The 21,563-nt window shown below is 34.2% G+C and overlaps 1 long non-coding RNA gene across 1 annotated transcript; it reads left to right on the forward strand.

Annotated features, from left to right (window-relative positions):
* The first annotated feature begins 2,345 nt into the window (after positions 1-2,345).
* LOC123315779 lies at positions 2,346-2,732 on the forward strand. The gene is made up of 2 exons (XR_006537996.1): positions 2,346-2,551; positions 2,670-2,732. It is a non-coding gene; the product is annotated as an uncharacterized LOC123315779 (long non-coding RNA).
* Positions 2,733-21,563: the final 18,831 nt, after the last annotated feature.

Consider the following 21,563-nt stretch of genomic DNA (forward strand, 5'->3'; position numbering starts at 1 on the left):
TTTAAATTAATTGCAGGGAGTTATCAGCTTAAAAATGTTCTTGGATGTTCGGAAATCTGATATGTCATTTAGGAGGTTCGAGTCATTCTTTTTTCTCAATATCTCGTATTGTTCTAACAGGGTTATTTTGTGGTAGTTTGTTTCTTTATGTAAAATCTCGAGGTTATCGAAATTGGTGCTGTGATCTTTTTCCTTTAGATGTTCTCCAAGAGCAGATATGGGTCTATTTTTTAAATGTTCGTTAAATCTCTTTTTCATATTTCGAGTTGTCATTCCTATGTAAAAGGATTCGCAGTCTCTGCAGGAGATTTTGTAGACACCACTCATTTCTTCTTTCTCTCTTCTCTTCTTACAGTTAATTAATAAATTTTCTAGGGTTGCATGTCTTCTGTAAGAAAGGGTGTAGTTATATTTCTTGAGAGTTGAAATTAATTTAATTAATTTAATTTAATTAATTTTGGATTTAAGTCTCTATAAAAGGGTATTGATATGAAACGATCGTTTGTTGATGTATGTGGGTATATCTTATCAATAATAATCTTTCTTTTAATGGAATTAAATATTGTATCCATGTATCTGTCAGAGTATTGATTATTTTCTCCGATCTGGTAAATGGTTTTTATTTCTTTTTTATAATTTTCTGTAGACATTAGAACGTTGAGGAGTCTCCTGAATAGAAATGAGAAGGCGGCTTTCTTTGCTGAAGGTGCGTGATATGAGTCGTGAGGAATTATTAAGTCAGTTTGAGTAGGTTTTCTGTAGATGTTATATGAGAAAATATTACCTTCTTCTAAGGATATTGTCAGGTCAAGAAAATTAATACAATTGGACACTGACTTTTCTAGAGAAAATTTGATTTTAAATTTTGAATTCATGAGGTCGAAGAATTCTGACAGCTCTTGTTCGGTGCCTGACCAGATAACAAAGATATCGTCTACGTATCTTCTCCAAAGGATAATTTTGTCACTATTTTGTAGTTGCATAATTTGTTTTTCTGCCTTGTCCACGTATGCGTCAGCTATGAGTCCACTGGATGGCAGGCCCATTGGTAGACCATCTTTCATCAGGTATATTGTGTTGTCGAAAATGAAAAAATTTTGTTCAGTAATCACTTCACATAGTTTACTAATGTTTTCTACGTCCGTATTATCTAGGTTTAAAACATCATCGGAGTTTATGTATTCCTCCAAGTATTCTTTAAGCACAATGAGGGATTCGTCTACGGGAACGTTGGTGTACAAATTTACGATGTCAAATGAAGCTATGATGTAATTTTTATCGGGATCTAATTCTGTCATCTCAATGTTCTTTATCAATTCAGAAGAGTTTTTAATTGAGAAAGTAGAACTGTATTTTAGTTTTTTAACATAGAAGCTGTTGACAAAATTATCCTTTGGAGAAGATACGTAGACGATATCTTTGTTATCTGGTCAGGCACCGAACAAGAGCTGTCAGAATTCTTCGACCTCATGAATTCAAAATTTAAAATCAAATTTTCTCTAGAAAAGTCAGTGTCCAATTGTATTAATTTTCTTGACCTGACAATATCCTTAGAAGAAGGTAATATTTTCTCATATAACATCTACAGAAAACCTACTCAAACTGACTTAATATAATTCCTCACGACTCATATCACGCACCTTCAGCAAAGAAAGCCGCCTTCTCATTTCTATTCAGGAGACTCCTCAACGTTCCAATGTCTACAGAAAATTATAAAAAAGAAATAAAAACCATTTACCAGATCGGAGAAAATAATCAATACTCTGACAGATACATGGATACAATATTTAATTCCATTAAAAGAAAGATTATTATTGATAAGATATACCCACATACATCAACAAACGATCGTTTCATATCAATACCCTTTTATAGAGACTTAAATCCAAAATTAATTAAATTAAATTAATTAAATTAATTTCAACTCTCAATAAATATAACTACACCCTTTCTTACAGAAGACATGCAACCCTAGAAAATTTATTAATTAACTGTAAGAAGAGAAGAGAGAAAGAAGAAATGAGTGGTGTCTACAAAATCTCCTGCAGAGACTGCGAATCCTTTTACATAGGAATGACAACTCGAAATATGAAAAAGAGATTTAACGAACATTTAAAAAATAGACCCATATCTGCTCTTGGAGAACATCTAAAGGAAAAAGATCACAGCACCAATTTCGATAACCTCGAGATTTTACATAAAGAAACAAACTACCACAAAATAACCCTGTTAGAACAATACGAGATATTGAGAAAAAAGAATGACTCGAACCTCCTAAATGACATATCAGATTTCCGAACATCCAAGAACATTTTTAAGCTGATAACTCCCTGCAATTAATTTAAATTTACCCGCCAAACCTTGACACTCCTTTCCTTACCGTAATCTCGCACCTCTGTTTCCGTTCAAACATCTTTCTGGTTTCTAGACTGAATGCCTGCTCCAAAAAATACATTAAATATCGCCAACAAATTGGAATTAAGGATCAATTGTCTTTTTAATTATGAACAAGAATTTTTCATGGTTGTTACTTCAGCTGAATTACTAAACGGTATGTCCGCACGCTTCTGTTTCTTCCTTCTTTTGTTGTTATTACTTAACCTCACTTTTAATACTTCTAAAATGTAAAAAATACCAGAATTTGCATTCCTAATCAATGATAATTTCAGCTGGCCTGATGATGGTTCCACTGTAAACCGAAATCGATCGCCGAAGTATAAATATATAAATCATATAGTGTGTTTTTCCACCCATCCTTTACAAATTTGAAAATTGAGTTACGTTTCTCTAATTAAATTTTGTTGAATTTTTCCTAACTCTCGTAATATAAATGATATTATAAAATTTGTAAATGTCAGTTACGATACATTGTCTAGAGGACGACGAAATATACACCTACAAACTTGAAAAGATTGAAGGACTTGTAGGATAGGAAAATATAAGGAACTTTTTTCACAGAAAATCTATATGTTCAAATTTCAAAACGTTTTTCAGTATTTCAATATTTTCGAAGAAGCAATTAATACTTCCCAAATAAATTGAGCTGTTTGTCGATGTTTTCCCTTTCAAAGATATGATATTTTTCCTCATCCCCAAAAGCATTCAAAGTGAGAACAAATCGTTTGGACTAATCCTAAATTTCTTGCCGAAATCATTCGCAGTCGTTCGAAATCATTCGAAATCATCCGAAATCATTCGCAATCATTCGAAATCTCCCGAAATCATTCGCAATCATCCGAAATCTCCGAAATCATCCGAAATCATCTTGATTTCCGAAATCGATGTACATTTTTCACAGAGTGTGGTTACCCCCTCCGGGGAGACCTGTAGAGGTGCATTCAAAAAAAACAATATACTTACTTTACCTGCCCTTTATATATTTAAATGCCTACAATTTGTTTATAAACAGCCTCAATACTTCACAAAGTTCGAGAAGACCAGTTCATATAACACAAGGAACGACTACTTCATTTATCCTCAGCATAACCTCTCTTCCATAGAAAAATCTTGTACTTATATGTGTATCAAACTGTACAACGCAAACGCACTGCCAAGACGCATAAGGGAGATTGATAAATTCAAAAAATGTCGCAGAGAGATTCATGAACTCTTAATACAGCAGGAACCCTACACCATACTTGATTTTTTGTCAGGTAATAAAGTTTATTATTATTATTATATTATTATTATTATTATTTAATTATCAATTCATTCAAGATATCGTAAAAATGATCTACATTCTTGTTTATATCCGACGAGGACAAATAACTCATCCAATCAATAGAAGAAATCTCCTCAACCAATCTATCATGATTTGCTTTCTTAAAATTATATTTAAACACATCTGGTGTTTTTAAATAATGTCGAGCACCTATGTCAAATGAAAATTCAAGACATGGATGGTGAGCGTCCTCTACTACAAGTGGTCATCGCATCTGGTGACACTCCTTTATTCTTGTTTTATTGCATAATAACAATAAATCTAAAATCCTTTTATTTTTATTTTTTATAGTTTTTAATAAACATAAACATAAACATAACTTTATTCTCATAATCAGTGTACAAAACAAAGGAAGAGAGAAAGCGTCAAGAATACAAATTCGAGAAATCACTGAAAGGGATATTCCATAAATTCCTTGATTCAATATGGTTCAACCATCACAATGAGCTTAGTTACTTCAGTTCTGAATTTTTTTAGATCTGACAATATGACAATTTTTTTCGGAAGTATATTGAAAATCCTTATGCACATATATTTTGTGTTTTTTTCAGTAAGTGCCAAGGAATGCCTCGGAAAGTGATATGGATCTGTGCGCCTTGTATTGTTTTTATTTAAGAAATCTTCAAAATATTCAGGATGTTTTTTTACAAATAGTAGACATTCCAGTATATACAGACCTGGAAGAGTGAGCATAGAATTGTCTCTGAAATAACCTCTACAAGATTCCCTATATTTTAAACCTAGTATTGCCCTTAAGGCGTATTTTTGTAATATAAACAATCTATTCAACTCGCTGCTTCCACCCCATATAACCAGTCCGTACCTAAGAACTGAAATAAAATTTGAGTAGTAAACAACCTTCAGTAGTTCCACGTCCACTCTAAGAGACAATACTCTGATCATGTACAGCACTTTATTTAATTTTTTGCTGACCTGATTCACATGATCATACCACCTCAGATGACAGTCTAACGAAACTCCAAGAAATTTTGTAGAAGTCAGAAATTTAACTGAGGTGTGATCCAAAGTTGTCATCTGAGGATAGATTTTCTTTGACTGGATCGTCCTAAAAATCACGCACTCAGTTTTACTGACATTGAGCGTTAATTCATTCTCAGTGCACCACAGCTGCACCGAATTGAAAACTGACTGAACTTGTTCAACACATGAATTCATATTTTTACTGCGTAATAAAGCATTCGCATCATCAACAAACATCAAAAGATCAAGATCATTGACGTAAATCAGGAATGAAAAGGGTCCCAGATTACTTCCCTGACAGACTCCTACATTGATAATTTTATCCCGTGACATGAAAACTTGTTCTCCGTTGTCAATGCAAACTCTCTGAATTCTATCAGTCAAGTAGCTCCTGAACAATTCTAATTGACAGTCGCGTATACCACAAAAAGAGAGCTTCGTTAGAAGCATAGACCTAATAAAATATGGACAGGCCCTGAGAGAGAGAGGTCACGAGTAGTACGTTAGAAAGAGATGGACATATGGTAGAAAACGTCAAAATCATATGTTTATTGTTTACTCTTCAGCTACTGTGTTTTCAATCGATATTTCATTCTCCTCACAAGCAATTTAGCAGAAAACTAGGTTTTTAGAATCGACTGCTACATGCTAATAAAGCGAAAGAGATTTATTTTTGGAAATAATAGACCAATAAAGGAGTTTCTTTGTTATTTCATGTACATATAAGACATGATTTACAAACAATCACAAGGAATATACCTAATCTACTTCTTATATTTCATAAGGCCACAGCAAGAATTTGTAGAGGTGACTTGAATTTCGAGATAGTATATATTATTGAATATTATAAAGAATGTTGTTCTAAACGAAGTAGTTACATATCTACCATCACATTCTATTTCAAGGCATGTCCGAAGAAAATACTAAACTCCAATCTGGACTTTTAATATTAGAAAGAGAAGAGATGTTGATATTCAGTAAACCCTGTGACATCGGCAAACTCAAAACTCAATATTTTCTGTTGATCAGTGTCACAGAAATATAACACTGTAAAGCCACACGATAAAGAAACAGGAGCAGTAAAATATTAATGCCAGGAGTGCCAGAGAAGAGCAACTAAACCACCTGATGGAGAACCTATCAAAATAATTGAAAAAAAATTGTGAATGATTAATCATCATATAAATATTTCCTCAGCAGGAAATTTTATATTATTTGTGAAAGTATCAATAAACATACTTAAAATTATTGCCCTTTTCTCTATACCACACATGTTTTTGCTCAAGGAAGGTGAAATGCTTAAAAAAATTCACTTCAACGATTAATTTTTCTCTGTGTAGCCAGAACCCAAAGCAGGGTCCTTTTATCTTTCCAAACCACGAGTAATTTCAGTGTATATAAAATCAGACCCTGGCGAATGAGATAATATTGTTGTTTTATCCAACTCTCAAGTTTTTCTACATCAATAAAAATAAAAAAAAAATTTCAGTTAGTATTTTTTTTTAATAAACTTTTTAGGGTTTTCACTAGCAATCTCTGAACTATTATTTTATCAGCACATGAAAGTTACAATACGAGAAAAATATAGTTGATTTGATAACATTTTCGAAGTTGATTTCAGTACAAAAATTGCTACAAATAAATAGAAAATCTATAAATCTACCGACAACCACCCAAAAATGCAACATGGAGGATCAGCGTACTGGTAGAATTCCCGAGTTTACTCGATAACTTGGTTGAAGCGGCAACGTTGATTTATTCTCTACCAGCAACCAGCTTGACGTTTACTACCAGGGACTGCTGTTATCTCTCTTTTCTACCACCCCCCTCTCTCTCGTGGGTATTCCTCGATACGAGGAGCTAAATGCTCATACCCGAACCGACGTTGCCACGTCTGTCGTCTACTTTTTAAGCCACAGAACATTTGAAAACTGTCAACTGTTCATCTCTGACAGCCTGTCAACTCATTTCACTTGTCTTATTTATTTTTATTTTGTTATCAAAGACGCAAAGACCGTTTATTATTTACATTTTTCACAGGGGCTTGACACTTCCTTACCCCCACCCCAAATACGGTTTTTAGTTATGCAATCAATCGCTATGTGGCACTGCATACGAAAATATATATCATATTCTCCACAGATTACTGTATTCTGACATATTGGATTTGTGAACGCCAACAGTGTCAATGTCAATATTGTCAATATGCTTTAATGCAAATTCTTGTTTACAAACGAGATCTTATACGAGAGTAAATTAAAAATACCCATTTATTGAACTCGACAGTTTTATCAGGAAATCAATTTTCTTGTAAGAAATATTTGATTCAAAGAACCACGTAATTATAACATTAATTGTTTATACTTAAACCAATCCAACCAAACCCTTTAGAAATTGTGTTAATGGAAATGAAAGTCAAACTGTGTAGTCTAGTCAGTTATTAAGCCACTCCGTGGGGTCAATGATGAAGCTCATTTCTCAATGGGGTAAGTATTTTTTGAAACATAATAATACCAAAATTTACTATTTTCCTTTTTAGAAATCAAGCATCCGCTTCAGCTTCACAGAGAGGCTATCGACACTGCTGACGTTATAACTATTCTTGGATGAGTTATTTGATTCGTTGAATGTATCCAGAGCTTGGACATCCACTGCGAAACTCTTAAAGAAGACGGTTAGTATTCAAACAGAACACAATGTTGTTTGGGAGCAGGCGATACAAATTTTCAACAGTATTTCATTTTATTGCCCTCGAAAGAAAAGATCCATTGTGGTGCCCACTTTGAAGAATATAGTGACAACATTGAACGCATTCCTTTACCTTACTCAAAAACTGTTCAATAAGATAAGATAAGATAATATTTAAGATAAGATAATATTTATTTCAGATAAAAGTTACAATGTTACTAAAGTAAACTTTGAAATGAAATTACGTCAAAAAAGAAAAATCAAAAGCACAGAGTCTGCTATCCAGCTGTATTATCCTTCCAATCTTTAGCCGCGTTGAAAAATTCTTCAACATTATAGGGTTCTATGTTGAGCAGCATCTTGTATATTTGTTTCTTATAATTCTTTGGTCTAGTTTCATTCTTTATTGTGTCTGGCATTATGTTGAAATATTTTATACATTTGTATTTGGGTCCTTTCTCTGTAGATGTTCTTCTGTGAATTGGATATTTTAGATTTGTTTTCCTTGTGTTATATATGTTGGATGAGTTCAATTCAAAAAGGTTCTTGTTTTTGAATACAAAAATCAGACATTCCTGTATGTGCATTGCTGTGATAGTCAAAATTCCATTTTCTCTAAATTTTCCTCTGCATGATTCTCTGTATCCCAGTTTGAGAATAATTCGGAGTGCTCTTTTCTGGAGGATGGATATTTGCATTGATTTAGATGCATGGCCATAAAACATGATTCCATACCTTGCTTTTGACTCAAATACCGCATGATAGATGGTTTTCATGGAGAAGTTATCCAGATATCTCGCCAGTACACTTAAAGAGTAGCAGACTGAGGCCAGGCTGCTTCCCAGGTTTGAAATATGTTCCTCCCACCTCAGTGTATCATCCACGTAAATTCCTAAAAACTTCGTGAATGAAGTTAGTTCTTGTGTTCTTGCTGTTATGTTATCATAACCTCCTTTGGGGTCTCAAAAGTTGAATGTGTAGACTTGAACAGTATTGCATTAGTTTTCCCTTCATTCATATGCAGTTTATTTTTTAAAAACCATTCTTTGATGTTTTCCACCACTTCTGATGTCCTCTGTATCAATTCATTATATTCTTTTGCTTTGATAAGAATATTTGTGTCATCTGCATAATTTGTCAAAGATGTGAAGTTCTTATTCCTGATACAATCTTCAATATCATTGAGATAGATAATGAATAATAGTGGCCCCAAAATACTTCCTTGTGGTACTCCTAGTTTCAGTTCTTCAGCATCTGATAAAGCTTGCCCTTCAGGTTTCTCTATGTAAACGTATTGTTTTCTATTTTGTAGATATGAATTTATCAGATCAGATGACTTGTCTCTCACCCCAAGTTGTTCCATTTTATGCACTAGATGTTGATGTGATAGGCTATCAAAAGCTTTTGATAGGTCTAGGAAAATGCCCATGGTCAGATCTTTTTCTTCAAATGCCTCCACTATCTCTACTATGAAATCATAAATGGCAGTATTTGTTGATTTTCCTTTAATATAGGCATGTTGTGAGGATGCTAATATATCTTTCTCCAAGAGAAATTCCAGAAGTTGATCTGCAATTATCAATTCAAATATTTTCGAAAAGGATGGTAATATACTAACCGGCCTATAATTAGACATTTCATTAGCATCTCCTTTCTTATAAATCGGTATTACCTTTGCTTCTTTTAATTGCTGTGGGAATATTCCATAGGTTAGCATATTGTTGATAATATATGTTAGTGGTTGAAGTATTAAGTCTATGGAGCTCTTGATAACTCTATTAGAAATACCATCTATGCCACAACTATCTTTATTTTTTAACTTGGAACAAGCCAATAGCACCTCATTCTCAGTTATTTGTCTGAAGATGAGTTTTTCAGTTACACGTTCAATATTATGTGTGAAAGGAACATCCCTCATTCTGTTTATGAGTTCTAATGCCGCTGTAGAGAAATGATGATTGAAATCAGTTGCTATTTGTTTTGGATTTCCCTCTAACCGTATTGACTCTCTGCTTTCCGCTCCTTTGATATCCTTCACACATTGCCATAGACTTTTGCTTTTATTATCTGAAGTAAGTATTTTTCCTTTGTATACTTGGCATTTCTGTTTTCTCAAGATAGAGTCATATTCCCTTTTCACTTTTTTGTAATCCTCATTATAGCTTTGATTGAAAGTCTTGAGGGTATAAAGTATGTCAAGCTTTTTCTTACAATTAATCTGCTCCTCATTAGGTTTCATTTTCAATAGTTTCTTTGTATTGTGTGCCTTATCAATTTTTTTCAATGGACAAGCATATTTGAAGTGTTCTGTGTAGCTTTCCAAAAAAGAGTTCCATTGCTCATTGACATTTTCTTGTGGAATTTCCCAAATTCCATCCCAATTTTCTTCTTTAAGTTCTTCTTTGAGGACTGACAGTGTATACTCATTTAAAACTCTTTTATATATGTAATTCCGACTTATTTCAGTACTTCTCCATTTTAAAGTAATGGTTTGGGTGGTATTATGATCTGACATATGGTTTGGAAATGTCCCCGCTTCATATTCTGTATAATTCGTCAAGATGTTATCGATACAAGTTTTTGTAGTTGCTGTAATTCTTGTAGGTTCCATAATCGTTGGAGTTACACCATATGAGTACAAGAGTTGCTTGAATATTTGTGTATTGCTGTGATTTTGATTCAGCATGTTTATGTTGAAATCACCCGTTATAATAATTCTCTTGTTTCCACTCAAAACATTTAATATTTTTTCAAGTGTATCGAAAAAAATGTCTGCTTCACCTGATGGCCGATAAATTGCTAATACTAAAGATGCTTCTGTACCTAAGATAATTTCAATTGCTGATATTTCCACTACCATCTTAATTGACATCCTCATTATATCCTCTCTCACCTTAAATCTGATATCATTTTTGACATAAATAGCACTACCACCATGTTCATTTTTGTTTCGACAAAATGCAGTTGCTAGTCTAAAATTTGGTATAGCATAATTTCTTAACTGATCATAAGTTTTCCAGTGCTCTGTTAAGCACAGAACACCCAGTTTTTTCCTATCTTTTGTCATCAACTCCAGTTGATCTCTGGCATTTCCTATTGATTGTAAATTTTGATGGATTATTTCCAATTCATGTTGTACTTTTATATCTAATTTTTTAGGTTTGTTTGCTCCAAAAAATGATGTCCTCTTCTGAAGTCAAAACGACTTCATCACTTTAAATATATTCTCACTGGGGCTTTCAATCAAGATTGTTTAGTAAACTTTTTTGGGTACATTAGAGCACATGGAGTAAGGAATACTAACCCAAATGTTGAACACTTTATTTCATTCAAAACTTTAGTTATTAATAATTTCATGTCGGTGCATTCCTGGTGATCTAACTGTGAGGAAGATAAAACAGGGAGTCGTTGTTTAGAGACTTTGGAATCTTTCCTGCAGGAAAATATAAATTCCACATAGGTCTTTGGGCAACTAATTTTTTCTTTTCCGAATTATTCATGCATTCTAAGCTTTGGCATGCTGTTTTTGATTTCTACTGCCGACTCCCAACAAAGATTGTGTCCTTTTTGGATAATGTTGAAGATTTCTGAACATATAATAATTTCAACCTCATTTCCTATGAACAATATTATTACTGATGAGGATAAATTCAGATGCATACCACCCGACAATATGAATATCGACAAGTGTTACGATCTGAATTGAGCTAGCCAGCTTGTCGATATTCATATCGTCGGGTGGTATGCATCTGAATTTATCCTCATTATTTTATTGATTGCCTCCCTGTTTAGGCGTGATCATTCTTTATTAATATTATTACTGTTTATTATAATTATTGTCTTACGAAGATATGTGACCCTATTGACATTTTACCTCTGCTCATATATTCATTGTCATAATTATAGCTTATGTATTTCCATTTTTTTTTTTCCTGTGCTGGGTATATCAATATATGTATATTTTTCATGACAAGTTTTATTTCTCCTTAAAATTCGCCCTAATAATCCATATTATACTATCGACGTCTAAAATACCAGTGAATGGGCTAATTTAAATTTCGCGCCATGCGATTGCAGTTTCCAGTTATACCGACATTTCTCCCGGTTAGTTGGGTGGCAGCCGCATGGGGGCGCTGAGGGCGGGATAAACTGTATTTTGCATCGTAGAACGTGAGTGTCAGATCTATTCTACTCTGTAATCTGTGCATTTTTCATTAATATTTTGTGTGAAATTGTGGTAATAGTTATATCAGAAAATCTGTATTGAATAGATGACCAATGCAACACAAATAACAGGGTTGCAATCACTTACAACATGATTAACAACACTAACAACAAGAAGTTTTGAGCGGAACGTTAAATTAAACTGATATATCTACATATAACAACATAAGGGTCCTGTAACGTTCCTCGAACAACTGAAGAACATTAGAATCATTATTTGGAAGACTGAACCTGGTCGAAAGACCCTCTCGGTCAAAACAAAGATTTGGACCGTTATAGGCCCCTCCAACCTTCTAGCCTCACAAAAATTGTGGAGGCAAGCAAAAGCGTCATTACAAGTAAAACTCCTCACTTGACGAATATTTTCGTTGTTCCAAGGTATAAAGTATTTAACTTCATCTAGAACTCTAAGAATATTTATTTGGCAATCTGTAATAGATAAATAGATATATGAAAAGTAAGTTGATATTAAACTTTTGATATGATAACTATCATCATCATATATCAAGATTTCTGAATTAACAATAAATTTTCTTTCAGTGAATACAGAATACCTAATTTATTGAAATTTTGAAAAACAAATCAAGAAGTGGCGGATTTTATTCCCAGAAGATAAGCCGGATGTACGAAAGCATTCAGAGCGTAGCAGCCTACAAATACTTTTTAATTGGCCTTTTACCTAGGTTACTCTATAAAATATTTGGAACAAAATATTCCAGGAAAGTATTTCACAAAAGGGTTAGCACAGATGAATTGATGTATATGCAGATAAAGGAATGATGACCAACCTGTAATAAAATACTGCCATGGGGATTGTGAAACCGTGGATCCATATGGATCACCATAGTAGACCATTGTTCCTGGCCTTTATTTCTACAGCGTTTGTACGGGTAATAAGAGATGGAATGAATATTTTCTCAAAATGTAAATACATAGTTTTGTGTAATTTAGTTGTATTAAATATTCTTGAAAAGATGCACCGTTTCATTGAAAAGGTGTATTCACTATAGGTATATATAACACAGGAACACGATAGTAGAAGTAATAAACTTTATTGAAACAATGTTTCCAAGCGCTAACAACTCAGGTCTTCCTGCCCAGGAACAGTATAAAAATATAATCGATACAAAATAGAACTAGTAAGAAAAACAGCATAAATATAATGAGTATAAATAAATAACTGAAATCATTAACTCATCGAGTTCTCTTAATGCCAACATTCGAATTCATTGAAATTGATGAAAAAATCGAAGACAAACATCCAAGGTGGGCGCTAAAGTAAACAGGAGCCAGAAAGGTAAACCAGTATAAGTCAGCTTTCTTAATAATAGCATTTTTGTTGTCTCCTCGTCAAGTAATTTAAGTGAAGCTTCTTATGCTAAAATACAGAAATTTCTTCCGGAATAGGAAAAAAACTTAACACTGTTTCCTCAGCCTCCACATCCAACAACACAACGAGAAAATGGCATAATTATTCACTTCCTGCTAAAATACTGTGTGACTTTCCCAAGATATTGAATACTTTCATTACCATTACTGGCATTAATAACGCACATTTAACACTGTTGGCTAAAGAATCACTAGGATTAACACCACCATCAAATTAAAAACAAAAATAATGCATTTCAATGTACGTATTTTAACTAGAAGTAAAATAATATTCCAAATTATGTGTTATTTTTGCCTACACAACACCTCCACAATTTTATTTTGACGTCTATCTGACAGCTGGTTGAAGTTTCAGTACCGAAGTTGACAGTTTCAGAATGAGAGGTAGACGTGGCAACGTCGGTACGGGTATGAGCATTTAGCTCCTCGTATTCCTCGATTCGGTGAACGGGAAAACCACGTGAAGGCCTGTCCATGTATTAGTAGGTCTATGGTTAGAAGTCGTTCATCATCTACTAGGGATGTGTAGTTCGTTCAATTTCGAGGAACCAGATCGATCTAGATCCATTGCTGAGAAGACCCGGTTCAAAAGACCCGTTCAATTGACCCATTGGTTCTTTTAGGTAGTTGGGTTTTGGGTTGTGATCCAAACATTGCGCATGGTTCGAATTCGGATCCGTAGTCCTGTCTCGATCAGTTCACTGTTCTGTTAGGAATTTCACTTCAGTTTAGTTCAGTTGAATTAAATTTTGATAGAATGGAATATGGATGCTTCTTTAGTTGCAAACAGCTGTGTTTTGTGGGCCATAATATTTTTGATCGGCTGAAAATAGTTAGTTGAGGTCAAATTCGTGAGAGAACCGAGAGAAATATTGACCCCAGTGTAGAAAAAATTCAAAAACCAAAAGTCTTTCGAAAGGAAATGGATATCGGACGATTCAAATTTTGAAATGGAGACGTCAATCATTGATTTACAGGTTCGAAATTCGTGAGATCTAGTCTCATTAATTTCGTCAAAAACTGAAATTTTTGAAATCAAGATTATGTTATTGCTGCGAATCCAAATATTTTCCTCAAATTAATCTGAAAAAAAGTTGTAGAATTGACCAATCACTTAAAATTTACTTTCATCAATATAGCCATAATAACAGAAATATAAACTTGTAATTTCTACTAGTCCTAGTTCCTAAATCTATCATACTTTCTTCAACAAAGAGCCGTTGATTCACTTGCGAAATGCAAGTAATATAAGTTCATTTTATTACGACTACCATCTGTTTCTTTTGGGTCAGTCTGAAACCCGTCTAACTATTCGGGTACCTGGGTAATGACGAGACGGAATTATGAATCATTCTTTCGATTCCAGATCTTCCGATCTCCAGATCCCATATCGATTTTGTGGGTCGCATGGAGCCGTTTGGCTCATTCGACCCAGTTGAACGAACGGGTCATTTTTCGGGTGAAGAACTGAACGAACCATTGGTTCTAACGAACCGGGTCTTTTGATTCGTTCGTTCGTGAACGACACATCCCTATCATCTACTCTGTAATCACAGATTACAGAGTAGAGTCTGTAATCTGTGTCGTTCATGATTAACGCTGTCAAATGCCTTTGACAAATCTAGAAAAAGCCCAATAGGGACTTCATCATTTTCCAGAGCGTCAACAATATCAGTGACAAGTTCAAACATCGCTGTAGTAGTACTCCTGTTCTTCAGGTAACCATGTTGCCTGTTAGAGAATATTTTAAACTTATACATGAAAGAACAAAGCCTCTCGACCAAAAGTCTTTCGAATATTTTAGCGAATGAACTGAGTAAACTAATTGGGCGAAAATTTTTGACGTCTTGTATATTCCCTTTCTTATGCAGGGGTTTGATTAGGGCGATTTTGAGTGCAGATGGAAACACTCCTTCAGTAAATGAACGGTACATAATATGAGCCAAGGGCTTCGCTATTACATGTATAGTTTTTTTTATTACTGTTATTATGGTATACCATCATACCCACAAGAGTTGGTGTTTTTCATTTTCCTTACGATGTTGATGAGCTCTGTCTCAGTAATAGGGAATATGTAAAATGAATTGCTATTCACATCATTCACAAATTGATTACGATTTGTTTTTTCTCTATCCCGTATAAGGTTTGCATTCCCAAAGAATTCACTGAAAGTATTTGCCAAGTTCTCAAGATCTTTAGTTTTTTCGAAAATATTCTTACCAGAATTACCTCTTCCAGTCAATCTATTGAGAATGCTCCGAGTGGTTTTACTTCTATTGTTACTATTATTAATTAATGTTCTGAAGTAGTTTTGATTCATTTCTCGTAGTTTCTTATCATATAAATATTTGATTCTTTTATACTCCTTCACATATTTAGAATTATGAGACGATATAGTGAACAAAGCATCCAAATGCTGTTTAATTTTCTGAACTTCAGGTGTTATAGGAATTTTGTGCCTTTTATTTTCTCGAATAAACTTAAACGGAAAAACTTCATCGAAAATGTTCTTATAAACTTCATGAAATGTGTCCCATAAGGAATCAACACTAGTGGAAAAATCGCTCACAATGAAACTGAAATCCATCCTTGATAAAGATAACACGAATGCTAAAATAGTTGACTCGTTAATCAACCGAATTTTTCTTCTTATACCCGTATTTTTTGACAATGCAGAGAAAGTAAATACCTGAGACCTATGGTCAGAAAGAAATTCATTTTTCACACACGCCGTAGTGTCATCCGTTATATTTGTTATTATGTTATCAAGGCAAGTCGCAGACGAAGAAGTCACCCTTGTTGGTTCATGAATCATTAACTCAGCACCGAAACTTTCAAGAATAGATATAAACTTGTCAGAAAAATTATTTTGTGAGAGAACATCGATGTTGAAATCACCTGAAATTATGTATTTAGTCGATTCTCTTGTGAGTTTATCAAGTATGTTGTGCAAATTCTCGAAGAAAATTTCAACGTCAGATGCTCTACCAGTACATGGGCGATATATGCAAACAATAACAACCTTGAAACTGTCAAAAAATGCTTCAATCGCGCTACACTCGAATACATATGGGACAGAATCGACAAGCCCAGCTCGCAACTTGCAATTAATACCTTTCCTACTGAAGATCGCACATCCTCCATGAGCACCACTCACACGATTGAACGCCGATATTAGTTCATAATTTTGTAGCCTATAATGGGGTAGTTCTTCTTCACTCCTCCAATGTTCCGTAACTGTCACAAACGAAGCGTCAACACTGTCTGCAAACATTTCCAATTTATTGAAGGAATTTCCTATGGATTGCAAATTTTGGTGTATCAGGGTGTATATATTTTTACTTAAGTTATTTTTTCCTTCCTCTCTAGACGAAATAAAAAATCATAAAAAATCAGCAATGTTAATTGCTTCAATTCAAGAAAAGTCAGTGCATCTACAAAACTAACAAATTTACTCTCAACATTGAGTGGGTCCAAATATTGATCAGACGTAAAATCCCCGCATACTAGCATCAAACCATCACCAATTCTCGTTCTGTTCACTTCGAGTTTATTTACGAAAGATGCTGCGGCGGCAGGTGGCAAATATTCGCAACACACGTAAATATTTACGCCGCTCACAGATAAAAACCCACACATCTTCAGCATCGCTATTGAACCACAGCCGTCTATAGAGATATCTATATACAGGGTGTCCCAGTCGTTGACGTCAAGCCGGAAAAAGCTGATAGACCAAGTCATGATAGTTATCAGAAAAATATTAAAAAAAATCTAAATTATGTATTTTAAAAATTATTCCCATATTAAAAAAAAACGAGAAAATCTACACACTGTGATGGTTTTTTAACTCCCGTTACTACAAATCTTTATTTATTTACAATTTTATTTTTATTATGTAATCTTGACTAGTGCTTCTGTAAGTTGTCGCCAAAAATTCAAAGGTAACTACGCCAGCTTGGAAGAAAATGACACTTTTCGCCCAACTAAGTATGCAAAATTAATACTTCGCCACATTTAAACTGGCTGTACTGAAAAAAAAATGTACTACGCTAGTTGGGCAAGTTACCTTAAAAGTTGGCGCATTTAATAAGGATTCCAAAATATTATGACATTTGCTAGAAAATTTGACAATTAGACTTGGACAATTTTTTTTGTAAAAAAACCCAATTTCAAACAAAATTGTATTACTAGATTTGACTACTAGATTCTAGTTTGAGTGACACGGAGAAGTGTAAGCGAGACAGAAATCGTATTTCCAGGTAGTTCAAGGCACCGCAGGCCAATCAATGACTCATTCTTATTTGCTTTAAGTTAAGGATTGGTTTTGGTTGGTTGGAAGCAAATAAGAATGAGTCATTGATTGGCCTGCGGTGCCCTGAACTACCTGGAAATACGATTTCTGTCTCGCTTACACTTCTCCGTGTCACTCAAACTAGAATCTAGTAGTCAAATCTAATAATAAAATTTTGTTTGAAATTGGGTTTTTTTACAAAAAAAAATTGTCCAAGTCTAATTGGCAAATTTTCTAGCAAATGTCATAATATTTTGGAATCCTTATTAAATGTGCCAACTTTTAAGGTAACTTGCCCAACTAGCGTAGTACATTTTTTTTTCAGTACAGCCAGTTCAAATGTGGCGAAGTATTAATTTTGCATACTTAGTTGGGCAAAAAGTGTCATTTTCTTCCAAGCTGGCGTAGTTACCTTTGAATTTTTGGCGACAGCTTACAGAAGCACTAGTCAAGATTACATAATAAAAATAAAATTGTAAATAAATAAAGATTTGTAGTAACGGGAGTTAAAAAACCATCACAGTGTGTAGATTTTCTCGTTTTTTTTTAATATGGCAATAATTTTTAAAATACATAATTTAGATTTTTTTTAATATTTTTCTGATAACTATCATGACTTGGTCTATCAGCTTTTTTCGGCTTGACGTCGGCGTCTGGGACACCCTGTATATCCTTAAATCTATATATATAGATATCCTTGAAGACGGCTGTGATTGAACTCAGCACACAGATTACAGGTTATTGCGTACCGCCACAAAGACACCACCACCGCCCTTTCTAGTCGATCTCGTCGATTCACGATCTCTACGAAAAATCGAATAGTCGTCTACGTTCAGTAATTCAAAATTAAAAATGTCTCTATTTAACCAAGATTCGGTGACAAATATCAAATCATATCTCGATGCTTGAGTTGTTGAATTCATGGAAGATAATTTAGTTCTCAAACCCCTCACATTCTGATACACAATGTGTAGAGCCATTGCTCTGATAGAGACACGAATAAAAGTTTATGACAGCGGAATCACTTTATGTTAATTTATTCAGATCAGACTCACTTCTAACCTGGATAATTTTTGCCGTCTCCGTCTTCCTCGCAAGTATAGCACAGTTCTGTGTCCACACGAAATTATAGCCTTTTTCTCTTGCTATATTTCTAGCCGCTTTAAACAATATTTTGTTGCCAGTGGTGAGATGCTCATTAATATAGAATCTGTCGGACACTCCAACTATGCTAAACCCCCTCACACCAAGCAAGGTCCGCTTAGCTTTCATCGAAGTCATAAACGCGTCCCTTTTCATCTTCGAAGTAAATTTCATGACTATATTTTTGGGTTTGTTATCAACCTTCGTCGGAACGCGTGCAATTGAGTTAATCGAAGTGGACTCGACCTCACATCCAACAAACTTTCCTATTTTCTTAACAACATCGCATAGATTCTCGTTTTTCAATTCCGGTACATCCATAATTTCCACATTATTAGCCCTTGCATTCTGCTCGATGTTGTTCAATCTGATCTGCGTTAAAGCGAGCTCTCTCTAGTCTCTCTTGAGGGTTGCGTTCTCAGCTTCTAGTTTTTTGGCAACTTTTATTATTTCTTATAAACTGCCAAGTTATTTGCTCTCAAAGACAGAGATCTTAGCTGAGCAAAAATTGACGGAATTATGTAGCTCACCGACTTCCTTTCTGACAGCGTAGACTTCGTGTCGTACTGAGCGAATTAAATTTGATAATCCAGCAATCTCATTAGCGTCGCTATCATTTCCCGTGTCGTCGTCCACCGCAGGTACCCAGGTAGCAAAGGTACGTCAAAATAACGTACTTTTTAGGTCATTTCTGACGTTAGACGTCAGTGACCATAAAATGACGTCTCTTAGAACGTCATTACGTCACTATCACGTTTTTAGAATGACGCCATTTCGACGTCATTATTTTGCCATTTTATGACGGAATAACAGAGTAGATTATTTTTCTTAACAAAATTATGTTATTCATGTAAATACCTACACGAATATTAAAATTTAAAAAAACTAAAACAGAAAGCTAACTAAATAAATTTTTTTTTTCTTTTGAAATTTTCGCTACTATGCCTATATCAGAGTTCATGCCAGAAAATAATTTCGTTTTTTCTGAATAATTTTTTCGCTTACAAACAAGGCCTGAAGGGCCTTGTGTATGGGCGGAAAAATAGATTAGAAAATATCAGAAGTATTTAATTATTTCGATATTATTTTGTCCTTGTTATATCGAAAGCGTACGACAAGGACATTACATATTTCCATTCGATTTTGCCGACTGAAGCCGAAGCAAGCCGAAGTGCAACGCGTCGCGCAGTCGCAGTTCGCACGCAACAATTTCATTTCCCGCTCGTTTCGAGTTTCGACTTGTTGCTTGTTGTTATGTGCTTGTTTTGTAGTCCCAAGTAGCCGGCGGTCTCCATACTTGTCGTCGTTGTTGGTTTGTGTGTCGCATATCCCGTATATCGTTTTATTGGAATTTTTGGTCGCCGTTTGAATAAATCTTAAACATTTAAATTTAAAAGATGTTTTCCGTGGTTGGGTTCACTGAGGAGTTTGGTGACACTCTTGCCGTTGTCCATTCAAAATGGCTCACACCATTGAAAAAGGAAGTGTTTTGGCCTCCTTATAAGGACACGAAAGTCTTTAATAAAGCGGTTCTAAGAGGAGAGGAAGTTTCCGATAAATGGAAATTGTATTCAATTTCAAAGTGTTATTACACAGCAGGTATATATGTAACTCTAACAGGTATCAGGTAGCAGGTATCTCACTCTTATCAATGTATAATATAATATTTTACTGCCATTTGATTTAAGTACTGTTTGAAAATTTTAAAAGCCCTTTACAAACATATGTTTTTAACTTTCAGACAATTTTGAGTTAGCACAGAAGGAATTAAAACTTGCTGAACTAACTTCAGATTTACAAACAGATAGTGAAGACAGTGAATCCATCACTTTGAAATCCAAGAGAAAAGTTACTCGACCAATTCGATTTGATAGCGATGAAGAATATTCAGAAAATAATATTCCTCGGCCGCCAAGCCTTAACAATCTGAGGCCAAATATTGAAGGTATTTATTATTATATATTATTATTTATGATATAACGAATAATTATTGGTTTTAACTCATTTCTTTCTAGCACCAAATGATCATCGATATGAAGCAGGTAGTGCTAGTGCTGGCACCAGTAGTAATTATTCATCAAAGGCTATCAACATTGGTAAAGTGAGAGAGCTCACTCACGATTCCATACGACCAGCTAAAGAACTAATAATTAATGGTTCAGAAGCAATTTCGAAATCAGGTATATAAAGTTTAAAAATCTACCTATATCTACGTATTTTAATAATAAATAAAAAATGTAAAATAGTAAAAAGTAACAATATTACTTCTATTTTCACTTGATTCTGTTTTATAATTTATGGGCAAGCATAATATTGAATTATTTTTTCAAGCATTTGAAATCCTTTTGACGAACCTGTTGGAAATAAAGCAACAAAACAAGAAAATTTTAAATTTATTGAATCAAAAAGAGAGCTTAGCAAAATCAGTAATACCGGATGATCTTCCAGTTACATTTTCTCTAAAGAATTTGGATGATCTTGTTTCTTTTGAAGGTTACCTAACATCAAAATCTGAAGGTGCACATGCCATTGTAAGTATTTGATTTATGAACATTTTATGTTGTTGCATTCTGGAATATCAATTTTATTGTCTCAGAGAAATTTGGAAAAACTAGGGTGTGATTTAGCTCACAGATTATTACGAACTTTTGTTTTACATTGTAAAAAAATATATGGTGTGGATTTTCTTGTTCATAATATACACGCTTTAATTCACATTGCAGATGATGCACGAAAATATGGAGTTTTAGATAATATCTCAGCATTTCCTTTTGAAAACCATTTGGGTGCGATAAAAAAATTGCCCGTCACTAAGACGTCATTCTGACGTCATAATATAGGTGAACCAGACGTCTGCAATGACGTTTCTTGTACGTCCGTTGTACGTCTTATGCTACCTGGGTAGGTACCGCGATAGGGCTCGTCGACTTCGCGTCGGCGACATCGGATGGTCCCCGGCATTCCGAGCATACCCATGTTCCTCCCGGCGTATTACACGACTCTACAAAAAAATTTTTGTTCTTTGTCCTAACTTTTATACTAGGATTTTCCGGTTAATTATGCACAAAAACGAGAAGAAAATAACTTTTTTTGATATAAAGTTTGCTTTTGTGATAGTTATAGTAT

This window comes from Coccinella septempunctata, chromosome 6, assembly GCF_907165205.1.
Source record: "Coccinella septempunctata chromosome 6, icCocSept1.1, whole genome shotgun sequence".
Taxonomy (NCBI): Eukaryota; Metazoa; Arthropoda; class Insecta; order Coleoptera; family Coccinellidae; genus Coccinella; species Coccinella septempunctata.